The sequence below is a fragment of the Otolemur garnettii genome, unplaced genomic scaffold, assembly GCF_000181295.1.
Source record: "Otolemur garnettii isolate 467f Iridium unplaced genomic scaffold, OtoGar3 scaffold00023, whole genome shotgun sequence".
Lineage (NCBI taxonomy): Eukaryota > Metazoa > Chordata > Mammalia > Primates > Galagidae > Otolemur > Otolemur garnettii.
Genome location: NW_003852418.1, coordinates 485933 through 496048, shown reverse-complemented (window position 1 = coordinate 496048; position 10116 = coordinate 485933). Strand labels below are relative to the sequence as shown.

The 10116-nt window shown below is 40.5% G+C and overlaps 1 non-coding gene across 1 annotated transcript; it reads left to right on the top strand.

The window, feature by feature from the left end:
- Window positions 1–644: 644 nt before the first annotated feature.
- LOC111724486 lies at window positions 645–751 on the top strand. The gene has a single exon (XR_002772782.1). It is a non-coding gene; the product is annotated as a U6 spliceosomal RNA (small nuclear RNA).
- Window positions 752–10116: the final 9365 nt, after the last annotated feature.

Sequence of the window (10116 nt, the reverse complement as noted above, 5' to 3'; positions counted from 1 at the left end):
AATAAATATAAGACAGTGTTTTACTTTCGAGGAAACATGGTACTATAAGAATGCCAGTCTGGTCTTCAAGATGCTCCAAGAGGCCTCTGAGGCCATCTACATTGACAAAAAAAATGCCCCTTCACTGGTACCATCTCCCTCCAAGAGTGGATACTGTCTGGCATGGTGGCTAGAAGACCCTTGTCATTCACTGGAACTATCTTCACCACATCCACAAGTACAATCACTTTGAGAGGCATTGCAAAAACATGTTCCACACACCTGTCCCTTGGCTTCGGAGACATTCAGATAGGTGACATTGTCATGAGTGGGTGAGTGCCAGCCCCTGAGCAAATTGGTACACTTCAATGTGCTCAAGGTCACCAAGGCTACCAGTACCAAGAAGAAATCCCAGAAGTTCTGAGACTGAACATCCACCCACTGCCCTCAAATGAAATAAAGTTATTTTCCCATTCAAAAAAACAAGATGACAATACACAATGGCCAGCAGGTATATGAAAAATGCTCAACATCAGGCCGGGTGCGGTGGCTCACATTTGTAATCCTAGCACTCTGGGAGGCTGAGGTGGGTGGACTGCTGAGCTCATGAGTTTGAGACCAGCCTAAACAAGAGTAAGATCCCATCTCTAAAAAATAGCCAGGCAGTGCTCACTTCGGCAGCACATATACTAAAATTGGAACAATACAGAGAAGATTAGCATGGCCCCTGCACAAGGATGACACGCAAATTCCGGAAGTGTTCCACATTTTTAATTACAGATGTATTTAAAAAAAAAAATACCCAGGCGTTGTGGCAGGTACCAGTAGTCCCAGCTGCTCAGGAGGCTGAGGCAAGAGGATTGCTTGAGCCCAAGAGTTTGAGGTTGTTGTGAGCTATGAAACCATGGCACTCTACCAGGAGTGACAAAGTGAGACTCTGTCTCAAACAAACAAACAGACAAAATGCTTAACATCCCTAATCATCAGGGAAATGCAAATCAAAACCACAGTGAGGTACTATCACTCCAGGTAAAATGGCTGTTATCAAAAAGACAGAAAATAACAGATGTTGGCAAGGATGCAGAGAAAGGAGAAGGCTTATGTACTGTTGTGGGGATGTAAGTTGGTACAGCAGCTATGGAAAACAGTATGGAGGCACGTCAGAAGGCTAAAATTAGAATGACCATATGATATATCCTAAAGAAAAGAAATCGGTATATTGAAGAGCTATCTGCATGCCCATGTTTATTGCTGTACTGTTCACAACAGCCAAGATATGGAATTAACCTAAGAGTGGTCAAGAAGTAAATGGATAAAGGAAATGTGGTATATATACACAATGGAATATTATTCAGCCATAAAAGAATAAAATCTTGTCTTCGCAGTAGCATGGATGGAACTGGAGGACAGTGCAATTAAGTGAAATAAGCCAGGCACAGGAAGATAAATTTTGCATGTTCTCATTCATATACGGGAGATTTAAAAACTTGATCTTATGGAGGCAGTGAGTAGAATGCAGGCTGGGAAGGATAGAGGGGGGGATGAAGAGAGTTTAGTTAAAGGGCACCAAAATAAAGTCAAATATTAGAAACAATTTCTAGTGTTCAGGAGCATAGTAGGTGACTACAGGTAACAGGATTTATCATATATTCAAAATAGCTAGAAGAAAAGATTTGAAATGTCCCCAGTACAAAGAAATTATGTTTGAGGCCCCCGATAAGCCTAATTTAGTCATTACACATTGTATGCATGTATCAAAATATCACATGTACCCCACAAATATGTACCACTATTGGGTATCAAAAAGAAGACTATTTCAGATAAATAGAAAGGAAGAGAAGTCATTTCTACCACACCTTCACTACCACAAATGTTAAAGGAAGTTTTTAAAGCAGAGTAAGTAAAATGCCAAATGGACACAAATGCACCCACACACACACACAAATGAAGAGTGCAGGATATAGTGAGAGTGGAGGTTAATATGATATAATAAAAAATGGTACTCTAAAGCAAAAACTAGTAACAATGCACTGTGAGGTCTATAACATATAATAGAAGTAAAATGTATGGCAACAGTCACATCAAGGAGACATAGAAGTAAATGAAAGTAAACTGTTGTAATCCTTCCACTGCATATAAAGTGATACATTTTTGAAAATACACTGTATTAAGTTAAAGGCCTATAATGTAAATCCTAGAGCAATCACAATAGACCTTTAAAAGGAGGTGTAACTAACAAAACAACAGCGGAGACCACAAGGAACATACACAATTATTCCAATAGCAACCAGAAAAGGAGAGAAAAGAGCAAAGGAAATAGATCATACTAATAGAAAACAACCAGCAACAGGTTTAAATTCAGCCATGTTAATAATTACATTAAATGTAAAGGGTCTAAGTATCCCAATTAAAATATAGAAATTGTCACAGAGTAGAAAAGCAAAATCAACTATCTGCCGTATCCAAGAAATCCACTTTTAACCTTTTTTTTATATTGGCTAAAAGTAAAAAGATGGCAAAAAGCATATCATGTAAACTCCTATCAAAAGAAAACTAACTTGCTATACTGTTATTAGACCAAGTGTTGTGTAAAACAAGAAAGATTCTTGGGAATAAAGAGGAACATCACATGAGTTGATAAGGATTGACTCATCCAAAAGACAAAATAATCTCAATACCCAACGAGAGAGTTCAAAACTCATAAAAGAAAAGCCAGTAGGATATAAGAAGAAACAGGCAAATCGACACTTATATTTGGAAAATTCAACACTCCTCTTAGTCACTTAGAAAACAAGTATTCAAAAAATCAGGACACAGTTGACCTCAAAAACACTGTTAACCAACTTGATCTAATTCACATTCACTGTACACATTCACCCAACAATAAAAACACAGAACATCTAGATGACTATGGTAGTGAGTTCTACCAAACATCTAGTGGAGAAATAATACCAGTTTTACACAAACTCTTCCAGAAAACCCAAGAGAAGGGTTCTTGTTCTATAAAACTCATATCACCTGGATATGAAACCAAGGCCATTTAAAATAAGTAAGAACACAATACTTTTCATGAACACTGATGCAAAATCCATAAAATCAAATATAGCAAAATGTAAAGAAGATGATACACCGTGATCGAGTGAGTTTTATCCTGGGAATGCAAGGCTGGTTCAACCAACACAAATTAAAAAAGAAAAAAAAAAATACAGCAAACTCCCCCATTACCGGAAACTTAAGCAATCAGCATTCTCAAGCATTTGTCAGGTGACCTGGAACCCTGTGCTGTTAGTAAACCTACACTTCGTGCTTCACTCCTGCAACTCCCATATGTTCTCTGAAACAGCTATAAATGTTAATGTGTGTTACTCAAAATTTAAAAAATATGGTAGTGCAGCTGAAAAGCATATTGGTTGCCATTTAACTAAAATTATACACTCGTGTACAAAGCTGTTTTATAATTCGGTAAAACTGTGTTACTGTCAGTGAAGTTCGTCTTCGCCTTAATTTGCTTTTAATTAGTATATTTCAATATTATCATCAAGCCAACACAGAGTTTATGATATGATACATATAGTATGGGGTATAGAATTAGGCCTGTTTTTGATTGAAACTTTCAAGCAAACAAGAAACTACATTTATACAGAATCTACCAATCCCCATGGGTGTCAGACAATGGGGAGATTACTGTAATCATTTCAATACAATTCCATTTTTGTAAAATTCCACAAAGTGTATCAGTTATTGCCCAGAGATAAGGCCAGAGGCAAGAATAAATCACAAAGGGACATGAGGAAACTTTTAAATCTTGGTGGAAAGGTCTACTATCTTTGTTGTAATGACATTTTCACAGACATATATACATATATATATATCAAAAATTGTACCATTTAACTATGTGAATCTTATTCAATTATACCTCAATAAACTTTAAAAAATAAAATCAGGAGCGGTGCCTGTGGCTCAGTGAGCAGGGCACCAGCCCCATATACCAAGGGTGGTGGGTTCAAACCCAGCCCGAGGCAAACTGCAAGAAAAAAAAAAAAAGCCAGGCATTGTGGTGGGTGCCTGTAGTCCCAGCTACTCGGGAGGCTGAGGCAAGAGAATCACCTAAGCCCAAGAGCTAGAGGTTGCCGTGAGCTATGATGCCATAGCACCCTACCGAGGGTCACAAAGTGAAACTCTGTCTCTAAGATAAATAAATAAATGAAATAAAAAATAAAATCTCCCAATCATATCCTTGAAATGGGTTCATTTTATTTTATGTAAAATATTCCTCAACAGAGTTGATTTTTTTTTTTTTTTTTTGAGACAGAGTCTCACTCTGTTGCCCAGGTAAGAGTGCCATGGTGTCAGCCTAGCTCATAGCAACCTCCACCTCCTGGGTTCAAGCAATCCTCTTTCCTCACCTTCCCTAATACCTGGGAATATAAGCACCTGCCACAACACCTGACTAATTTTTCTCTTTTTGGTAGAGATGGAATCTCAGTCTTGCTTATGCTGCTCTCAAACTGCTAAGCTCAAGCAATGTTCTTGCCTTGGCCTCCCAGAGTGCTAGGATTACAGGCATGAGCCACCGCGCCCAGCCTAACAAAGATGAATTTTAAAAATAACATAATTCAGGGCGGTGTCTGTGATTCAGTGAGTAGGGTGCCAGCCCCCTATACCAAGGTGGTGGGTTCCAACCCAACCCCAGCTAAACTGCAACAAAAAAATAGCCAGGCATGGCGGGCGCCTGTAGTCCCAGCTACTTGGGAGGCTGAGGTAAGAGAATTGTCTAAGTCCAAGAGCTGGAGGTTGCCATGAGCTGTGATGCCATAGCACTCACTGAGGGTCACAAAGTAAGACTGTTTCTAATAAATAAATAACATAATTCAATGGAACCTCTAATGCTGCCCTGCCCCAAATGGGGTGGATCTCCTACACTGACCTATATGCTTTGTTTTTTGCCAATAACAAACTGTCATGGTTACTGTAGCTTTACAGTAAGTCTTAAAATCAGGTAGAGACATCCTTCAACTTTAGGGGTTTTTTTGTTTTGTTTTGTTATTGTTGTTTTTAGACACGCCTTGCTCCGTCATCCAGGCTGGAATGCAGTAGCCTAATCATAGCTCACTATAACCTTGAACTCCTGGCCTCAAGCAATCCTCACACCTCAGCCTCCCAACATGCTAGGATTATGGGCCTGAGCCACTGTATGTGGTTGACCTTGTTTTTGTAAAAAATTCTTTAGTTACTTTAGGTCCTGTTCATTTCTATACATGTCTTGGAATTGGCCTATCCACTTTTATAAAAGCCTTTTGAAATTTTGCTTAAGATTGTGTTTAATTTATACATCGATTTGGTGAGAAACAATTTCTTAATATTGAGTTATGCAGACCATGAATATGGTATATCCCTCTATGCAGGTCTTCCCTAAATTCTTTCAGCAATCTTTTATAGTTTTTAGAGGACTTAGACATCTTTTCTAGATTCATTTCTAAGTATTTTTATGCTAGCATAAATGGAATTTAAGGATTACTCCCAATTATTTGCTGTCAGCATCTAAGAATTTATTCATTTATTCATTTCTATACTTTTAAATTTAAGAATATAGCATATTAAAGCATTCATTTGTTTTCCAGTAAGGATGAAAGAACCCGTATGATCCATCAGAACAGGCCTGTCATTTCAATGCTGAAGTTTGGAAGATGATGAAGTTCTAAGCAATAAAGTAATAAAATAATCCTAGTTTTTAGATTTAAAAAAAAAAACCCAGCAATGAGAATCTCTCCTCACATGTATATCCATTGAGACAGTCCTCAGATTCATTCAGCAAATATTGACTGAGCACCTATGCTGTTTCACCAGGTACTCCGTAGAAAAAATGGTTGCATCAGTGAATGTAACCAATATCCCAGCCCTCACAGAGCTTATATTGTTGGGGGGAGGGGGATACACCGTAAGCAATAAACATTCTAACTAAATTAGTTACATATGTGTCAGCAGGCCCTAAGTACTGTGGGGGGGAAATATAGAACAGGGTGAGAAGGATTTGAGTGTGGGGGGAGGTCCCAGTTTCAGATAGAAGGGTCAATAGACCCAACTTGAGCAAAGACAAGGTGTGAGGGAGGAAGTCATGGAAATGTCTGCGGAAAGATCATTCCAGCGGAGGGGACAGCCAGTGCAAATTCACAGGGAGTAGCATGTCTTGAATCCTCAAGGAACAACAGTGAGGCTGGAACGGTGGAGAGATGAACTTAGAGGAGTAGAGAGGCAGATCACAGAGAGTTTTATGGAGTTTAGAAAGAAGTAGAGGGACACTGAGGATCTTGAGGATAGTATTGACATGATCTTGACTCTGGCTGCTGGGTCTTGACCATGGCAGAGTAAGGCTAGGAACAAGGAGGCCAGTAAGGAGACGTTTGGGATGAACGTTGAGATGATGGCACCTTGGGCGAGGGTATGAGTGGTAGAAATGGTGAGATGTAGTTGGATTCCAGAAATATTTCAAAAGTAGAGTCACAGAGATTGACCAGATGTAGAGAAAGAGGAGTTAGGGATGAGTTTGAGAACATGGCAGGATAGCATTGCCTTCCCCTGGGAGGGAAAAGACTTCAGGAGACAAGGGTCAGGATTTCTGTTCTGGACATGTTAAATTTCACATCCAAGCAAAGGCATCTAGTAGGCAGTTGTACATGGAGTCTAGAGTTCAGAAGAGTGATATTAACCCCCTTCTCTGATAGGGGTGGACACTGAGAAATAATTCCTTCTTAAAATGACATCATGACTTTTGTACAACGATTTCTTTTTCTGGAAGCCATCAGAAGCAATATTGAGGGCTTGGCGCCTGTGGCTCAAGTGGCTAAGGCACCAGCCACATACACCTAAGGTGGCAGGTTCAAATCCAGCCTGGGCCCGCCAAACAACAATGATGGCTGCAACCAAAAAATAGCCGGGCATTGTGCTGGGCGCCTGTAGTCCCAGCTACTTGAGAGGTGGAGGCAGGAGACTCGCTTGAGCCCAGGAGTTGGAGGTTGCTGTAAGCTGTGATGCCATGGTACTCTACCCAGGGTGACAGCTTGAGGCTCTGTCTCAAAAAAAAAAAAAAAAAGAAGCAATCTTGAGAATCTGCTTCCATCGAGTATGTGAAGTTATTCATCAATGCCCACAAAATGATGGGAGAGAGGCCCTTATCCACTCACAGCTGCTTTTCAGCTGGGAAAATACTTTAAAAGACCTTTTGACTCAATCATTGAAGCGTCTCTTTGTTGTGTTCAAAATACTTTCAGGGAGTTCTGTGGTTGAGTTTATAACGTGATCATTGAAAACCACAGAAAGGTTTTCAGCATTTGTCTTATGGTTGACAAAATGTGTGGGATTAGTGATCTTCCTTGTAGGACTGAGAGGATTATGTGGGATCCCAGAGGCAGCGAGAACAGTTACTGCTTCCTGCGTGCTTACCGTGTGCTGTGCCACATGTCAATTGCTAAATCTGCATAAACACAGAAATGTTACAACCATCCCAACCATATAGCTGAGAAATCTGTGGCTCCAAGAGGTTAACTTGTCTTTCCCAAGGTCACACAGTGCATGTGTGTTGGAGGCAGAACTGGAATGCCCTAGAGCTGTCCTTGGATTTGGACTGCAGAGCTCTGTGGGCTCAACGCAGGGTGGCTGTTTCAAAGTTGGATGGGGAGGTGGGGGGTGGGTGGAGGCTGCAGCTTCCTTCTCTGAGCTTTGGCTCAGACTTGGGCCATCCGGGACTGTGAGCCATTCTGGCCTCCTGGGTCTCGCCTCATAAACCTCATCCCCGCTAGTCCATAGTCCCCATGGAGCTCAATAAATTCACAGGCCCTTTCTGCTCACTGCTGTATCTCTAGAGCAGTGATTTTCAATCAGTGTGCCGCCAGAGGATCTCAGGTGTGCCATGATAAATTTTGATAAAGACCACTAATTAAATAATATTTTTAAATTTTACTTTTTTTTTAAAAAGTATTTATTTATTTATTTATTTATTTTGTGCCACAGCATCACAGCTCACAGCAACCTCAAACTCTTGGGTTTAAGCGATTCTCTTGCCTCAGCCTCCCAAGTGGCTGGGACTACAGGGGCCCACCACAACACACGGCTATTTTTTTGTTCCAGTTTTCATAGCTGTTTAACTGGCCCAGGCCGGGTTTGAACCCTCCAGCCTGGGTGTATGTGACCGGCACCCTACCCGCTGAGCTATGGGTGTCGCCCTAAATTTTACTTTCATTTATTTCTTCTCGGATGCTTGTACATTGTTTATATAGATATTATTTTCTGCCCTATGTATTGCTTTATCTCCCCTGCAGAACTTTAAAAGAACTTTAATTCCTTCCTCGTTGTGTTCAAAATACTTTCAGTGAGTTCTGCGGTTGAGTTTATAACTTGATCATTGAAAACCACATTTCTTGCAGAGCAAAACTTTACATGGCTCTTCAGGTAAGCAGAGCTCAGCTCTGACTCTCTGAGTCTCCTGTCTATCCAGATTTCAGGATGGCAGTTTGCTTTGCAACCTCAAACACAGAAATGTTACAACCATCCCAACCATATAGCTGAGAAATCTGTGGCTCCAAGAGGTTAACTTGTCTTTCCCAAGGTCTTATTGGTTTTGTAATAAGTCCAATAAAAATCATTTCATTTTAAGTTCAGCTTTTTCTTGGAATAGGGCAGGAGGGATAACTTCCAAAGTCTTTATATGTCATAGCTTTAGAAACTGAGTACTTTTTACGATTTCATTTTTTCCCCCTTGTTTTTGTAGTTATAACTCTACGTTTTGCTTTCTCTCCCAGTCTCAGTCCGTTTCCTTACATGAATACACTGATGCCTATCTAACTGAAGGCTAGAGAAGGATCTAAGTTCAAAGCACAGTAAGTATATTCTTTTTTTTTTACTTCTTTTGATCAACTTCTGTGTGCCATAGAAGTTTAATGATAGATTCAAATGTGACATGAGATAAAAAATAAAAGATTGAAAAACACTTCCCTAGATCCTAGCACAGTGCCTGGCGTATGATAGGTGCTCAACAAATGTTTGCTGTAGGGGCGAACAAATAAATGGGCAACAGCTGGGCCCCTGGAACTTAACTTTCACAGCTAGGCCTTCGAGCTCATAATCTCCTGGGAAGGACTTTTCTCTGTGCATTCCAAATTCTCTAGTGGAGCTTGGAGAAGTATTTTACAGATTATCCAAGCATGGGAGTCTAAGCTTCATTTATTCCCCCTTAAATAGCTACAGATTAGAGTTACGTTCTGTATATGGGCAGGAATATGATTTATGTTTTCCCAGGACTTACCCAGAAGCCAGGCATACAGGAATTAAAAATTCAAACTTCAGGTCCCTCTGGCCTGGGTTCAAATCTGTCCCCTATAGCTGTATAGCCTGAGGCAATTGACTTTATCTTTCTGAGCCTTTGTTTCCTCTGTTGTAAAATAAGGGTGATAACAGCCCATTTTTCATAGAGATACACTAAGATTAACTGAGACAGTTTATGTAACTGTCACTGTCTCGCACATAGTAAGAGCTTAATATATATTATTAGTGGTATCATTAATAAGGTGATGAAAGTTCAATTAAGAATATTGGGCAGTTCCCCATATTACCACTAGGTGTCGCCACAGACTTAGCTAAAATAACACTCGCTTCTCAGTTGAGGAAGTCCTAAGAAGTCTGGAACAAAAGGATCTTAGACTTGGGAAACCTTCCCAAGGAGAGATTTGAACCCAGTTATCCTGGAGCCTTATGGGGCATGGTTGGCTCCCCACCACGGGTCCCTTAACACTTTCAGTCCCTGGGACACTTTTACGCATTTGCAATAACAGGTAACTATGAGTGCTATGTGGCAGGTGCTATTCTAAGCAGTTGACATCATGAAGTCATTGGCTGGGCGTGGTGGCTCATGCCTGTAATCTAGCACTTTGGTAGGAGGATTGCTTGAGGCCAGGAGTTTGTTCCAGCCTGTGCAACATAGCAAGACCTACAAGAGACTTAAAAATTAGCTGTGTGTGCTGGCATACAACTGTAGTCCCAAGCTACACGTGAGGCTAAGGCAAGGGGATTACTTGTGCCCAGGAATTTGAGGCTGTGCTAGGATAGTGCCACTGCATTCTAGTCTGGCCTATAGAGCAAGACCCT